This window comes from Pseudophryne corroboree, chromosome 8 (genome assembly GCF_028390025.1).
Source record: "Pseudophryne corroboree isolate aPseCor3 chromosome 8, aPseCor3.hap2, whole genome shotgun sequence".
Classification (NCBI taxonomy): domain Eukaryota; kingdom Metazoa; phylum Chordata; class Amphibia; order Anura; family Myobatrachidae; genus Pseudophryne; species Pseudophryne corroboree.
Genome location: NC_086451.1, coordinates 161,052,393 through 161,070,237, shown reverse-complemented (window position 1 = coordinate 161,070,237; position 17,845 = coordinate 161,052,393). Strand labels below are relative to the sequence as shown.

The 17,845-nt window shown below is 40.2% G+C and overlaps 1 non-coding gene across 1 annotated transcript; it reads right to left on the bottom strand.

Moving 5' to 3' along the window:
* Positions 1-11,029: 11,029 nt before the first annotated feature.
* On the bottom strand, positions 11,030-11,103 carry TRNAS-ACU (transfer RNA serine (anticodon ACU)). Its single transcript has one exon. It is a non-coding gene; the product is annotated as a tRNA-Ser (tRNA).
* Positions 11,104-17,845: the final 6,742 nt, after the last annotated feature.

Here is a 17,845-nt window from a genome sequence, read left to right as displayed (position 1 = left end):
TTTAATTTAGTTATAGGTGAAAAACCATCCCTACAAAGGTGTTAATCAGAGACTTGGCTTTGTGGACACTTTTTAGAGAACAAATTTGTTAGCATAAAAATAAAGGCTGAAAATGAAGAGCTGTTTAATCACTCAATTGGATTTTTCTGCCAGCATATTTTTTTTCTCTGCAACCCATTGCTAAATTGTGCTTCCTAGCTGTTTTTATAAAATCACTGAATCAAATCTAACTCTGATTACATCAGAGAAGGCCAGGTACCCTACACCATAAGAGGGGATTTGAAATTTTGACTTGTCTACTTAAAGATCACCAAAATCTGATAACAAGGTCAATTACGTCCCTGGGTGGGATTGAACCACCAACCTTTTGGTTTATAGCCGTACACACTAACTGATTGCGCCACAGAGACACTTTGCAAAAGTACATACTGACAAAGGCTAATAAGCATTCATCTAAAACGTTTCCTAGAAAAACTTTAAAAAGTCAATAATCTGGAGAGTTTTTGTAAGATGTTTCTTCCATCCACCAACGAAGAAACACATTGGTACTTTCCCATGATGAGTGAGTGCTTCAGGATCTCTTGCACTTACATGTGCAGCAGAGTATTGCAATGGAAGCATGCTGGGCCCATAACCCAGAGGTAGGCAGATTAAAACTATCCTCTGCTATATGCATTTTTTTTGTTAATTAAAGTAATCCAAAACTGGGATTGATATTTTTGCTCTTTTATTTTTCATTAAAGTACAATAACTTTTACCATTTTAATTTGTTTTAATAGTATATTGAAAGTATTGTTTTCTTTTAAAAATCCACTTAATTTTCTTTACCCTATTATTAAAATGGTAATTGACAAAAACAAACTACATTGTCACCAGAAGAGCAATACAAAATGTACAAGTGATATATTAAAATCATCTTTCCAGCTTGAATTTCAATGATGCATTGGGGCAACGATTTTGTGAGAAACATTTTCACCCTCATGACGCTGTCGGATTCTCGCGAGACTCGGATTCTATATAAGGAGCCGCGCGTCGCCGCCATTTTCACACGTGCATTGAGATTGATAGGGAGAGGACGTGGCTGGCGTCCTCTCCATTTAGATTAGGAGAGAGAGAGAGAGATTGACCTGAGGCTGATACTGTAGAAGAGAGTGCAGAGTTTAGTGACTGACCACAGTGACCACCAGCAGTGCAGTTGTTTTATTTAATATATCCGTTCTCTGCCTGAAAAAAACGGTACACACAGTGACTCAGTCACATACCATATCTGTGTGCACTGCTCAGCCCAGTGTGCTGCATGCCTGCATCATCTATGTATATATATCTGACTGTGCTCAGCTCACACAGCTTATAATTGTGGGGGAGACTGGGGAGCACTGCAGTGCCAGTTATAGGTTATAGCAGGAGCCAGGAGTACAAGACAGTCACATACCATATCTGTGTGCACTGCTCAGCCCAGTGTGCTGCATCATCTATGTATATATATATTAGAAAATAGTAACATGCGGCACTCACAGCTTAGTAGAAACTGGTGAATAAACGGCCAGACTCCGTGAAGATCAACGTTTCAATTTATAAAATTTTCGTCAGGATACAAACAAATACAAATGAACTCACCTTATATCCCCACCAGCGTGAACATTTCTCCCGCCCGCCGGAGCGCCAGCGCAGGACGCTGAGGCAGGGCGCTGTCAGATGACGTCGCGGCTAACAGCCGTTACGTGCACACCAAACCCATCACCATGGTGACAATCTAAACAAGGCACAATGCTGCAGTCAATGGCGGTACTTAGAAATAAGACCTCCGTATAGTAATAAGATACAATCGCTTAAAAGCTCATTCCAATACTTGACAAAAGTTAACATTTCAGATATAACCACCATGTTCAAAGTGACAGATTGAGGGGATCTGCTAAGAGAAACCCATAGATATTAGTAACACTGAGTCACGAAAAAAGGAGAAAAAACATTGTAGTCACAAAATGAATCGGGGCAAATGTAACAATCATATAGTACAAAAAATATATATAAAAATAAAAAGAATGAAAAAAATGAAAAAAATTTATGAAAATTTTTTATAATCAATATATGAAACAATTATATCAAATAGAAATAAAGAAACAATATAATGAAAACCAGCAATGCTTGACACCTAAAAGCAGGACAAGGGAAGAGTTTCGTTAAGGCCCCGTGGGGCCAAGACATCCAATTTGGATATCCATCTGGCCTCACATCTCAGCAGAGCAGCCCCTCTGTCGCCTCCTCGTAATGATAAAGGAATATGATCTATCATGCGGTACTTGATGCTGGCCACACTATGTTTAAATTCAGCAAAGTGTCTGGCCACTGGTTGTTCACTTATACCAGTGGACAGTGCCTGTCTAATAGCTGATCTGTGTGCCGTCATCCTCTCTTTGAACTTCCTGATAGTTTTACCTATATAGGAAAGTCCGCATGGGCATATGATCTGGTATACGACATAGGTGCTCTCACATGTTAAGCGATGCTGAATTTTAAGCTTTGTACCTAAATGAGGGTGACAAAAAGTGTCACCACTAATCAGATACTTACAAGTAGTACAGGGACACTTGTAGCATCCCAATTTGCCTAAAGTTAAAAAGTTCTTTGGGGGTGGCTTCCCTTTACCTGTAATGTCAGTTTTGACCAGAATATCCCGCAAATTGCTGGATCTGGAGAAACATGGCATCAAATCTACTCCGCCCAACTTCAATTGATCATCTGACTTAATAAGATGCCAATGTTTTTTGGCAATTTTACATACAGTCTCAGAACGTGAATGGTACTGATTCACCCAAGGAAATTTGGAATCCTGTGTTGTCCTAATCTTTTTGACTAATAGGTCTTTTCTATCCATAGCCAATACTTTTTCTTTATCATGAAGGAGTTTACGTAATTGGTAACCCCTGGCTGTTTGTTTTAATAGTATATTGAAAGTATTGTTTTCTTTTAAAAATCCACTTAATTTTCTTTACCCTATTATTAAAATGGTAATTGACAAAAACAAACTACATTGTCACCAGAAGAGCAATACAAAATGTACAAGTGATATATTAAAATCATCTTTCCAGCTTGAATTTCAATGATGCATTGGGGCAACGATTTTGTGAGAAACATTTTCACCCTCATGACGCTGTCGGATTCTCGCGAGACTCGGATTCTATATAAGGAGCCGCGCGTCGCCGCCATTTTCACACGTGCATTGAGATTGATAGGGAGAGGACGTGGCTGGCGTCCTCTCCATTTAGATTAGGAGAGAGAGAGAGAGATTGACCTGAGGCTGATACTGTAGAAGAGAGTGCAGAGTTTAGTGACTGACCACAGTGACCACCAGCAGTGCAGTTGTTTTATTTAATATATCCGTTCTCTGCCTGAAAAAAACGGTACACACAGTGACTCAGTCACATACCATATCTGTGTGCACTGCTCAGCCCAGTGTGCTGCATGCCTGCATCATCTATGTATATATATCTGACTGTGCTCAGCTCACACAGCTTATAATTGTGGGGGAGACTGGGGAGCACTGCAGTGCCAGTTATAGGTTATAGCAGGAGCCAGGAGTACAAGACAGTCACATACCATATCTGTGTGCACTGCTCAGCCCAGTGTGCTGCATCATCTATGTATATATATATTATATATCTGACTGTGCTCAGCTCACACAGCTTATAATTGTGGGGGAGACTGGGGAGCACTGCAGTGCCAGTTATAGGTTATAGCAGGAGCCAGGAGTACATATTATATTAAAATTAAACAGTGCACACTTTTGCTGCAGGAGTGCCACTGCCAGTGTGACTGACCAGTGACCTGACCACACTGACCACCAGTATAGTTAGTAGTATACTATATTGTGATTGCCTGAAAAAGTTAAACACTCGTCGTGTGACTTCACTTGTGTGGTGTTTTTTTTTTATTCTATAAAAAACTCATTCTGCTGACAGACAGTGTCCAGCAGGTCCGTCATTATATAATATATATACCTGTCCGGCTGCAGTAGTGATATATATATATTTTTTATATCATTATTTATCATCCAGTCGCAGCAGACACAGTACGGTAGTTCACGGCTGTAGCTACCTCTGTGTCGGCACTCGGCAGTCCATCCATAATTGTATACCACCTACCCGTGGTTTTTTTTTCTTTCTTCTTTATACATACATACTACTACATCTCTTTATCAACCAGTCTATATTAGCAGCAGACACAGTACAGTACGGTAGTTCACGGCTGTGGCTACCTCTGTGTCGGCACTCGGCAGTCCGTCCATAATTGTATACCACCTAACCGTGGTTTTTTTTTCTTTCTTCTTCATACATACATACTACGACATCTCTTTATCAACCAGTCTATATTAGCAGCAGACACAGTACAGTACGGTAGTTCACGGCTGTGGCTACCTCTGTGTCGGCACTCGGCAGTCCGTCCATAATTGTATACCACCTAACCGTGGTTTTTTTTTCTTTCTTCTTCATACATACATACTACGACATCTCTATATCAACCAGTCTATATTAGCAGCAGACACAGTACAGTACGGTAGTTCACGGCTGTGGCTACCTCTGTGTCGGCACTCGGCAGTCCGTCCATAATTGTATACGACCTAACCGTGGTTTTTTTTTCTTTCTTCTTTATACATACATACTACGACATCTCTTTATCAACCAGTCTATATTAGCAGCAGACACAGTACAGTACGGTAGTTCACGGCTGTGGCTACCTCTGTGTCGGCACTCGGCAGTCCGTCCATAATTGTATACCACCTAACCGTGGTTTTTTTTTCTTTCTTCTTCATACATACATACTACGACATCTCTTTATCAACCAGTCTATATTAGCAGCAGACACAGTACAGTACGGTAGTTCACGGCTGTGGCTACCTCTGTGTCGGCACTCGGCAGTCCGTCCATAATTGTATACCACCTAACCGTGTTTTTTTTTTCTTTCTTCTTCATACATACATACTACGACATCTCTTTATCAACCAGTCTATATTAGCAGCAGACACAGTACAGTACGGTAGTTCACGGCTGTGGCTACCTCTGTGTCGGCACTCGGCAGTCCGTCCATAATTGTATACCACCTAACCGTGGTTTTTTTTTCTTTCTTCTTTATACATACATACTACGACATCTCTTTATCAACCAGTCTATATTAGCAGCAGACACAGTACAGTACGGTAGTTCACGGCTGTGGCTACCTCTGTGTCGGCACTCGGCAGTCCGTCCATAATTGTATACCACCTAACCGTGGTTTTTTTTTCTTTCTTCTTCATACATACATACTACGACATCTCTTTATCAACCAGTCTATATTAGCAGCAGACACAGTACGGTAGTTCACGGCTGTAGCTACCTCTGTGTCGGCACTCGGCAGTCCGTCCATAATTGTATACTAGTATCCATCCATCTCCATTGTTTACCTGAGGTGCCTTTTAGTTGTGCCTATTAAAATATGGAGAACAAAAATGTTGAGGTTCCAAAATTAGGGAAAGATCAAGATCCACTTCCACCTCGTGCTGAAGCTGCTGCCACTAGTCATGGCCGAGACGATGAAATGCCAGCAACGTCGTCTGCCAAGGCCGATGCCCAATGTCATAGTACAGAGCATGTCAAATCCAAAACACCAAATATCAGTAAAAAAAGGACTCCAAAACCTAAAATAAAATTGTCGGAGGAGAAGCGTAAACTTGCCAATATGCCATTTACCACACGGAGTGGCAAGGAACGGCTGAGGCCCTGGCCTATGTTCATGGCTAGTGGTTCAGCTTCACATGAGGATGGAGGCACTCAGCCTCTCGCTAGAAAAATGAAAAGACTCAAGCTGGCAAAAGCAGTAGCACCGCAAAGAACTGTGCGTTCTTCGAAATCCCAAATCCACAAGGAGAGTCCAATTGTGTCGGTTGCGATGCCTGACCTTCCCAACACTGGACGTGAAGAGCATGCGCCTTCCACCATTTGCACGCCCCCTGCAAGTGCTGGAAGGAGCACCCGCAGTCCAGTTCCTGATAGTCAGATTGAAGATGTCAGTGTTGAAGTACACTAGGATGAGGAGGATATGGGTGTTGCTGGCGCTGGGGAGGAAATTGACCAGGAGGATTCTGATGGTGAGGTGTTTTGTTTAAGTCAGGCACCCGGGGAGACACCTGTTGTCCGTGGGAGGAATATGGCCGTTGACATGCCTGGTGAAAATACCAAAAAAATCAGCTCTTCGGTGTGGAACTATTTTAACAGAAATGCGGACAACAGGTGTCAAGCCGTGTGTTCCCTTTGTCAAGCTGTAATAAGTAGGGGTAAGGACGTTAACCACCTCGGAACATCCTCCCTTATACGTCACCTGCAGCGCATTCATAATAAGTCAGTGACAAGTTCAAAAACTTTGGGTGACAGCGGAAGCAGTCCACTGACCAGTAAATCCCTTCCTCTTGTAACCAAGCTCACGCAAACCACCCCACCAACTCCCTCAGTGTCAATTTCCTCCTTCCCCAGGAATGCCAATAGTCCTGCAGGCCATGTCACTGGCAATTCTGACGAGTCCTCTCCTGCCTGGGATTCCTCCGATGCATCCTTGCGTGTAACGCCTACTGCTGCTGGCGCTGCTGTTGTTGCTGCTGGGAGTCGATGGTCATCCCAGAGGGGAAGTCGTAAGCCCACTTGTACTACTTCCAGTAAGCAATTGACTGTTCAACAGTCCTTTGCGAGGAAGATGAAATATCACAGCAGTCATCCTGCTGCAAAGCGGATAACTGAGGCCTTGACAACTATGTTGGTGTTAGACGTGCGTCCGGTATCCGCCGTTAGTTCACAGGGAACTAGACAATTTATTGAGGCAGTGTGCCCCCGTTACCAAATACCATCTAGGTTCCACTTCTCTAGGCAGGCGATACCGAAAATTTACACAGACCTCAGAAAAAGACTCACCAGTGTCCTAAAAAATGCAGTTGTACCCAATGTCCACTTAACCACGGACATGTGGACAAGTGGAGCAGGGCAGGGTCAGGACTATATGACTGTGACAGCCCACTGGGTAGATGTATGGACTCCCGCCGCAAGAACAGCAGCGGCGGCACCAGTAGCAGCATCTCGCAAACGCCAACTCTTTCCTAGGCAGGCTACGCTTTGTATCACCGGTTTCCAGAATACGCACACAGCTGAAAACCTCTTACGGCAACTGAGAAAGATCATCGCGGAATGGCTTACCCCAATTGGACTCTCCTGTGGATTTGTGGCATCGGACAACGCCAGCAATATTGTGTGTGCATTAAATATGGGCAAATTCCAGCACGTCCCATGTTTTGCACATACCTTGAATTTGGTGGTGCAGAATTATTTAAAAAACGACAGGGGCGTGCAAGAGATGCTGTCGGTGGCCAGAAAAATTGCGGGACACTTTCGGCGTACAGGCACCACGTACAGAAGACTGGAGCACCACCAAAAACTACTGAACCTGCCCTGCCATCATCTGAAGCAAGAAGTGGTAACGAGGTGGAATTCAACCCTCTATATGCTTCAGAGGTTGGAGGAGCAGCAAAAGGCCATTCAAGCCTATACAATTGAGCACGATATAGGAGGTGGAATGCACCTGTCTCAAGCGCAGTGGAGAATGATTTCAACGTTGTGCAAGGTTCTGATGCCCTTTGAACTTGCCACACGTGAAGTCAGTTCAGACACTGCCAGCCTGAGTCAGGTCATTCCCCTCATCAGGCTTTTGCAGAAGAAGCTGGAGACATTGAAGGAGGAGCTAACACGGAGCGATTCCGCTAGGCATGTGGGACTTGTGGATGGAGCCCTTAATTCGCTTAACAAGGATTCACGGGTGGTCAATCTGTTGAAATCAGAGCACTACATTTTGGCCACCGTGCTCGATCCTAGATTTAAAGCCTACCTTGGATCTCTCTTTCCGGCAGACACAAGTCTACTGGGGTTGAAAGACCTGCTGGTGAGAAAATTGTCAAGTCAAGCGGAACGCGACCTGTCAACATCTCCTCCTTCACATTCTCCCGCAACTGGGGGTGCGAGGAAAAGGCTCAGAATTCCGAGCCCACCCGCTGGCGGTGATGCAGGGCAGTCTGGAGCGACTGCTGATGCTGACATCTGGTCCGGACTGAAGGACCTGACAACGATTACGGACATGTCGTCTACTGTCACTGCATATGATTCTCTCACCATTGAAAGAATGGTGGAGGATTATATGAGTGACCGCATCCAAGTAGGCACGTCACACAGTCCATACTTATACTGGCAGGAAAAAGAGGCAATTTGGAGGCCATTGCACAAACTGGCTTTATTCTACCTAAGTTGCCCTCCCACAAGTGTGTACTCCGAAAGAGTGTTTAGTGCCGCCGCTCACCTTGTCAGCAATCGGCGTACGAGGTTACATCCAGAAAATGTGGAGAAGATGATGTTCATTAAAATGAATTATAATCAATTCCTCCGCGGAGACATTGACCAGCAGCAATTGCCTCCACAAAGTACACAGGGAGCTGAGATGGTGGATTCCAGTGGGGACGAATTGATAATCTGTGAGGAGGGGGATGTACACGGTGATATATCGGAGGGTGATGATGAGGTGGACATCTTGCCTCTGTAGAGCCAGTTTGTGCAAGGAGAGATTAATTGCTTCTTTTTTTGGGGGGTCCAAACCAACCCGTCATATCAGTCACAGTCGTGTGGCAGACCCTGTCACTGAAATGATGGGTTGGTTAAAGTGTGCATGTCCTGTTTTGTTTATACAACATAAGGGTGGGTGGGAGGGCCCAAGGACAATTCCATCTTGCACCTCTTTTTTCTTTTATTTTTCTTTGCGTCATGTGCTGTTTGGGGAGGGTTTTTTGGAAGGGACATCCTGCGTGACACTGCAGTGCCACTCCTAAATGGGCCCGGTGTTTGTGTCGGCCACTAGGGTCGCTAATCTTACTCACACAGTCAGCTACCTCATTGCGCCTCTTTTTTTCTTTGCGTCATGTGCTGATTGGGGAGGGTTTTTTGGAAGGGACATCCTGCGTGACACTGCAGTGCCACTCCTAAATGGGCCCGGTGTTTGTGTCGGCCACTAGGGTCGCTAATCTTACTCACACAGTCAGCTACCTCATTGCGCCTCTTTTTTTCTTTGCGTCATGTGCTGATTGGGGAGGGTTTTTTGGAAGGGACATCCTGCGTGACACTGCAGTGCCACTCCTAAATGGGCCCGGTGTTTGTGTCGGCCACTAGGGTCGCTAATCTTACTCACACAGTAAGCTACCTCATTGCGCCTCTTTTTTTCTTTGCGTCATGTGCTGATTGGGGAGGGTTTTTTGGAAGGGACATCCTGCGTGACACTGCAGTGCCACTCCTAAATGGGCCCGGTGTTTGTGTCGGCCACTAGGGTCGCTAATCTTACTCACACAGTCAGCTACCTCATTGCGCCTCTTTTTTTCTTTGCGTCATGTGCTGATTGGGGAGGGTTTTTTGGAAGGGACATCCTGCGTGACACTGCAGTGCCACTCCTAAATGGGCCCGGTGTTTGTGTCGGCCACTAGGGTCGCTAATCTTACTCACACAGTCAGCTACCTCATTGCGCCTCTTTTTTTCTTTGCGTCATGTGCTGATTGGGGAGGGTTTTTTGGAAGGGACATCCTGCGTGACACTGCAGTGCCACTCCTAAATGGGCCCGGTGTTTGTGTCGGCCACTAGGGTCGCTTATCTTACTCACACAGTCAGCTACCTCATTGCGCCTCTTTTTTTCTTTGCATCATGTGCTGATTGGGGAGGGTTTTTTGGAAGGGACATCCTGCGTGACACTGCAGTGCCACTCCTAGATGGGCCAGGTGTTTGTGTCGGCCACTAGTGTCGCTTAGCTTAGTCATCCAGCGACCTTGGTGCAAATTTTAGGACTAAAAATAATATTGTGAGGTGTGAGGTATTCAGAATAGACTGAAAATGATGGAAATTATGGTTTTTGAGGTTAATAATAATATGGGATCAAAATGACCCCCAAATTCTATGATTTAAGCTGTTTTTTAGGGTTTTTTGAAAAAAACACCCGAATCCAAAACACACCCGAATCCGACAAAAAAAATTCGGTGAGGTTTTGCCAAAACGCGGTCGAACCCAAAACACGGCCGCGGAACCGAACCCAAAACCAAAACACAAAACCTGAAAAATTTCAGGCGCTCATCTCTAATTGAAACTATCCTTTGCTATATGCATTTTTTTTGGTTACTTTAAGTAATCAAAACTGGGATTGATATTTTTGCTCTTTTATTTTTACTTAAAGTACAATAACTTTTACCATTTTAATTTGTTTTAATAGTATATTGACAGTATAGTTTTCTTTAAAAAATCCACTTAATTTTCTTTACCCTATTATTAAAAGGGTAATTGACAAAAACAAACTACATTGTCACCAGAAGAGCAATACAAAATGTACAAGTGATATATTAAAATCATCTTTCCAGCTTGAATTTCAATGATGCATTGGGGCAACGATTTTGTGAGAAACATCTTCACCCTTAAATAAAGATTTTCTTAATTCCTTACCTGTGTGCTAATTACATGTCACCTTGTTTTCACATAAAACAGACTTCTACATGAGAAAGCAGCAAGGATGCAGTGGTGTTAATGTTTCCTGGTGTCAACCTGTATTATTTCAGTAGACATTGAAATGAGGATGCATCTTGCTGCCTTTCCAATGAAGCAAGTTTAATTTAGTAATAGGTGAAAAACCATCCTTACAAAGGTGTTAATCAGAGACTTGGCTTTGTGGACACTTTTCAGAGAACAAATTTGTTAGCATAAAAATAAAGGCAGAAAATGAAGAGCTGTTTAATCACTCAATTGGATTTTTCTACCAGCATATTTTTTTCTCTGCAACCCATTGCTAAATTGTGCTTCCTAGCTGTTTTTTATAAAATCACTGAATCAAATCTAACTCCGATTACATCAGAGAAGGCCAGGTACCCTACACCAAAAGAGGGGGTTTGAAATTTTGACTTGTCTACTTAAATATCACCAAAACCTGATCACAATGTCAATCATGTCCCTGGGTGGGATTGAACCACCAACCTTTTGGTTAGTAGCCAGACACACTAACCGATTGCGCCACAGAGACACTTTGCAAAAAGTACATACTGACAAAGGCTAATAAGCATTAATCTAGAACGTTTCCTAGAAAAACTTTAAAAAGTCAATAATCTGGAGAGTTTTTGTAAGAATTTTCTTAAATCAACCAACGAAGAAACACATGATGAGTGAGTGCTTCAGGATCTCTTGCACTTACATGTGCAGCAGAGTACTGCAATGGAAGCATGCTGGGCCCATTACCCAGAGGTAGGCAGATTGAAACTATCCTCTGCTATATGCATTTTTTTTGTTAAAGTAATCCAAAACTGGGATTGATATGTTAGCTATTTTTTATTTAATTAAAGTACAATAACTTTTACCATTTTAATTTGTTTTAATAGTATATTGACAGTATTGTTTTCTTTCAAAAATCCACTTAATTTTCTTTACCCTATTATTAAAATGGTAATTGACAAAAACAAACTACATTGTCACCAGAAGAGCAATACAAAATGTACAAGTGATATATTAAAATCATCTTTCCAGCTTGAATTTCAATGATGCATTGGGGCAACGATTTTGTGAGAAACATCTTCACCCTTAAGTAAAGATTTTCTTAATTCCTTACCTGTGTGCTAATTAGATATCACCTTGTTTTCACATTAAACAGTCTTCCACATGAGAAAGCAGCAAGGATGCATTGGCGTTAATGTTTCCTGGTGTCAACCTGTATTATTTCAGTAGACATTGAAATGAGGATGCATCTTGCTGCCTTTCCAATGAAGCAAGTTTAATTTAGTAATAGGTGAAAAACCATCCTTACAAAGGTGTTCATCAGAGACTTGGCTTTGTGGACACTTTTCAGAGAACATATTTGTTAGCATAAAAATAAAGCCAGAAAATGAAGAGCTGTTTAATCACTCAATTGGATTTTTTTGCCAGCATATTTCTTTTTCTCTGCAACCCACTGCTAAATTGTGCTTCCTAGCTGTTTTTATAAAATCACTGAATCAAATCTAACTCTGATTACATCAGAGAAGGCCAGGTACCCTACACCATAAGAGGGGATTTGAAATTTTGACTTGTCTACTTAAAGATCACCAAAATCTGATAACAAGATCAATTACGTCCCTGGGTGGGATTGAACCACCAATCTTTTGGTTTATAGCCGTACACACTAACTGATTGCGCCACAGAGACACTTTGCAAAAGTACATACTGACAAAGGCTAATAAGCATTCATCTAAAACGTTTCCTAGAAAAACTTTAAAAAGTCAATAATCTGGAGAGTTTTTGTAAAATGTTTCTTCCATCAACCAACGAAGAAACACATTGGTACTTTCCCATGATGAGTGAGTGCTTCAGGATCTCTTACACTTACATGTGCAGCAGAGTACAGCAATGGAAGCATGCTGGGCCCATAACCCAGCGGTAGGCAGATTGAAACTATCCTTTGCTATATGCATTTTTTTTTGTTAATTAAAGTAATCCAAAACTGGGATTGATATTTTGGCTCTTTTATTTTTACTTAAAGTACAATAACTTTTACCATTTTAATTTGTTTTAATAGTATATTGACAGTATTGTTTTCTTTCAAAAATCCACTTAATTTTCTTTACCCTATTATTAAAATGGTAATTGACAAAAACAAACTACATTGTCACCAGAAGAGCAATACAAAATGTACAAGTGATATATTAAAATCATCTTTCCAGCTTGAATTTCAATGATGCATTGGGGCAACGATTTTGTGAGAAACATCTTCACCCTTAAATAAAGATTTTCTTAATTCCTTACATGTGTGCTAATTAGATATCACCTTGTTTTCACATTAAACAGACTTCTACATGAGAAAGCAGCAAGGATGCAGTGGCGTTAATGTTTCCTGGTGTCAACCTGTATTATTTCAGTAGACATTGAAATGAGGATGCATCTTGCTGCCTTTCCAATGAAGCAAGTTTAATTTAGTAATAGGTGAAAAAACATTCCTACAAAGGTGTTAATCAGAGACTTGGCTTTGTGGACACTTTTCAGAGAACAAATTTGTTAGCATAAAAATAAAGCCAGAAAATGAAGAGCTGTTTAATCACTCAATTGGATTTTTTTTGCCAGCATATTTCTTTTTCTCTGCAACCCACTGCTAAATTGTGCTTCCTAGCTGTTTTTATAAAATCACTGAATCAAATCTAACTCTTATTACATCAGAGAAGGCCAGGTACCCTACACCATAACAGGGGGTTTGAAATTTTGACTTGTCTACTTAAAGATCACCAAAATCTGATAACAAGGTCAATTACGTCCCTGGTTGGGATTGAACCACCAAACTTTTGGTTAGTAGCCGGACACACTAACCGATTGCGCCACAGAGACACTTCCCAAAAAGTACATACTGACAAAGGCTAATAAGCATACATCTAGAACGTTTCCTAGAAAAACTTTAAAAAGTCAATAATCTGGAGAGTTTTTGTAAAATGTTTCTTCCATCAACCAACGAAGAAACACATTGGTACTTTCCCATGATGAGTGAGTGCTTCAGGATCTCTTGCACTTACATGTGCAGCAGAGTACTGCAATGGAAGCATGCTGGGCCCATAACCCAGAGGTAGGCAGATTGAAACTATCCTTTGCTATATGCATTTTTTTTTGTTAATTTAAGTAATCAAAACTGGGATTGATATTTTTGCTCTTTTATTTTTACTTGAAGTACAATAACTTTTACCATTTTAATTTGTTTGAATAGTATATTGACAGTATAGTTTTCTTTAAAAAATCCACTTAATTTTCTTTACCCTATTATTAAAAGGGTAATTGACAAAAACAAACTACATTGTCACCAGAAGAGCAATACAAAATGTACAAGTGATATATTAAAATCATCTTTCCAGCTTGAATTTCAATGATGCATTGGGGCAACGATTTTGTGAGAAACATCTTCACCCTTAAGTAAAGATTTTCTTAATTCCTTACCTGTGTGCTAATTAGATATCACCTTGTTTTCACATTAAACAGTCTTCCACATGAGAAAGCAGCAAGGATGCATTGGCGTTAATGTTTCCTGGTGTCAACCTGTATTATTTCAGTAGACATTGAAATGAGGATGCATCTTGCTGCCTTTCCAATGAAGCAAGTTTAATTTAGTAATAGGTGAAAAACCATCCTTACAAAGGTGTTCATCAGAGACTTGGCTTTGTGGACACTTTTCAGAGAACATATTTGTTAGCATAAAAATAAAGCCAGAAAATGAAGAGCTGTTTAATCACTCAATTGGATTTTTTTGCCAGCATATTTCTTTTTCTCTGCAACCCACTGCTAAATTGTGCTTCCTAGCTGTTTTTATAAAATCACTGAATCAAATCTAACTCTGATTACATCAGAGAAGGCCAGGTACCCTACACCATAAGAGGGGATTTGAAATTTTGACTTGTCTACTTAAAGATCACCAAAATCTGATAACAAGATCAATTACGTCCCTGGGTGGGATTGAACCACCAATCTTTTGGTTTATAGCCGTACACACTAACTGATTGCGCCACAGAGACACTTTGCAAAAGTACATACTGACAAAGGCTAATAAGCATTCATCTAAAACGTTTCCTAGAAAAACTTTAAAAAGTCAATAATCTGGAGAGTTTTTGTAAAATGTTTCTTCCATCAACCAACGAAGAAACACATTGGTACTTTCCCATGATGAGTGAGTGCTTCAGGATCTCTTACACTTACATGTGCAGCAGAGTACAGCAATGGAAGCATGCTGGGCCCATAACCCAGCGGTAGGCAGATTGAAACTATCCTTTGCTATATGCATTTTTTTTTGTTAATTAAAGTAATCCAAAACTGGGATTGATATTTTGGCTCTTTTATTTTTACTTAAAGTACAATAACTTTTACCATTTTAATTTGTTTTAATAGTATATTGACAGTATTGTTTTCTTTCAAAAATCCACTTAATTTTCTTTACCCTATTATTAAAATGGTAATTGACAAAAACAAACTACATTGTCACCAGAAGAGCAATACAAAATGTACAAGTGATATATTAAAATCATCTTTCCAGCTTGAATTTCAATGATGCATTGGGGCAACGATTTTGTGAGAAACATCTTCACCCTTAAATAAAGATTTTCTTAATTCCTTACATGTGTGCTAATTAGATATCACCTTGTTTTCACATTAAACAGACTTCTACATGAGAAAGCAGCAAGGATGCAGTGGCGTTAATGTTTCCTGGTGTCAACCTGTATTATTTCAGTAGACATTGAAATGAGGATGCATCTTGCTGCCTTTCCAATGAAGCAAGTTTAATTTAGTAATAGGTGAAAAAACATTCCTACAAAGGTGTTAATCAGAGACTTGGCTTTGTGGACACTTTTCAGAGAACAAATTTGTTAGCATAAAAATAAAGCCAGAAAATGAAGAGCTGTTTAATCACTCAATTGGATTTTTTTTGCCAGCATATTTCTTTTTCTCTGCAACCCACTGCTAAATTGTGCTTCCTAGCTGTTTTTATAAAATCACTGAATCAAATCTAACTCTTATTACATCAGAGAAGGCCAGGTACCCTACACCATAACAGGGGGTTTGAAATTTTGACTTGTCTACTTAAAGATCACCAAAATCTGATAACAAGGTCAATTACGTCCCTGGTTGGGATTGAACCACCAAACTTTTGGTTAGTAGCCGGACACACTAACCGATTGCGCCACAGAGACACTTCCCAAAAAGTACATACTGACAAAGGCTAATAAGCATACATCTAGAACGTTTCCTAGAAAAACTTTAAAAAGTCAATAATCTGGAGAGTTTTTGTAAAATGTTTCTTCCATCAACCAACGAAGAAACACATTGGTACTTTCCCATGATGAGTGAGTGCTTCAGGATCTCTTGCACTTACATGTGCAGCAGAGTACTGCAATGGAAGCATGCTGGGCCCATAACCCAGAGGTAGGCAGATTGAAACTATCCTTTGCTATATGCATTTTTTTTTGTTAATTTAAGTAATCAAAACTGGGATTGATATTTTTGCTCTTTTATTTTTACTTGAAGTACAATAACTTTTACCATTTTAATTTGTTTGAATAGTATATTGACAGTATAGTTTTCTTTAAAAAATCCACTTAATTTTCTTTACCCTATTATTAAAAGGGTAATTGACAAAAACAAACTACATTGTCACCAGAAGAGCAATACAAAATGTACAAGTGATATATTAAAATCATCTTTCCAGCTTGAATTTCAATGATGCATTGGGGCAACGATTTTGTGAGAAACATCTTCACCCTTAAATAAAGATTTTCTTAATTCCTTACCTGTGTGCTAATTAGATATCACCTTGTTTTCACATTAAACAAACTTCCACATGAGAAAGCAGCAAGGATGCAGTGGCGTTAATGTTTCCTGGTGTCAACCTGTATTATTTCAGTAGAAATTGAAATGAGGATGCATCTTGCTGCCTTTCCAATGAAGCAAGTTTAATTTAGTAATAGGTGAAAAACCATCCCTACAAAGGTGTTAATCAGAGACTTGGCTTTGTGGACACTTTTCAGAGAACAAATTCGTTAGCATAAAAATAAAGTCAGAAAATGAAGAGCTGTTTAATCACTCAATTGGATTTTTTTTGCCAGCATATTTCTTTTTCTCTGCAACCCACTGCTAAATTGTGCTTCCTATCTGTTTTTATAAAATCACTGAATCAAACCTAACTCTGATTACATCAGAGAAGGCCAGGTACCCTACACCATAACAGGGGGTTTGAAATTTTGACTTGTCTACTTAAAGATCACCAAAATCTGATAACAAGGTCAATTACGTCCCTGGGTGGGATTGAACCACCAACCTTTTGTTAGTAGCCAGACACACTAACCGATTGCGCCACAGAGACACTTTGTAAAAAGTGCTTACTGACAAAGGCTAATAAGCATACATCTAGAACGTTTCCTAGAAAAACTTTAAAAAGTCAATAATCTGGAGAGTTTTTGTAAGATGTTTCTTCCATCAACCAACGAAGAAACACATTGGTACTTTCCCATGATGACTGAGTGCTTCAGGATCTCTTGCACTTACATGTGCAGCAGAGTACTGCAATGGAAGCATGCTGGGCCCATAACCCAGAGGTAGGCAGATTGAAACTATCCTTTGCTATATGCATTTTTTTTTGTTAATTTAAGTAATCAAAACTGGGATTGATATTTTTGCTCTTTTATTTTTACTTAAAGTACAATAACTTTTACCATTTTAATTTGTTTTAATAGTATATTGACAGTATAGTTTTCTTTAAAAAAGCCACTTAATTTTCTTTACCCTATTATTAAAAGGGTAATTGACAAAAACAAACTACATTGTCACCAGAAGAGCAATACAAAATGTACAAGTGATATATTAAAATCATCTTTCCAGCTTGAATTTCAATGATGCATTGGGGCAACGATTTTGTGAGAAACATTTTCACCCTTAAATAAAGATTTTCTTAATTCCTTACCTGTGTGCTAATTAGATATCACCTTGTTTTCACATTAAACAGACTTCCACATGAGAAAGCAGCAAGGATGCAGTGGCGTTAATGTTTCCTGGTGTCAACCTGTATTATTTCAGTAGACATTGAAATGAGGATGCATCTTGCTGCCTTTCCAATGAAGCAAGTTTAATTTAGTAATAGGTTAAAAACCATCCTTACAAAGGTGTTAATCAGAGACTTGGCTTTGTGGACACTTTTCAGAGAACAAATTTGTTAGCATAAAAATAAAGCCAGAAAATTAAAAGCTGTTTAATCACTCAATTGGATTTTTTTTGCCAGC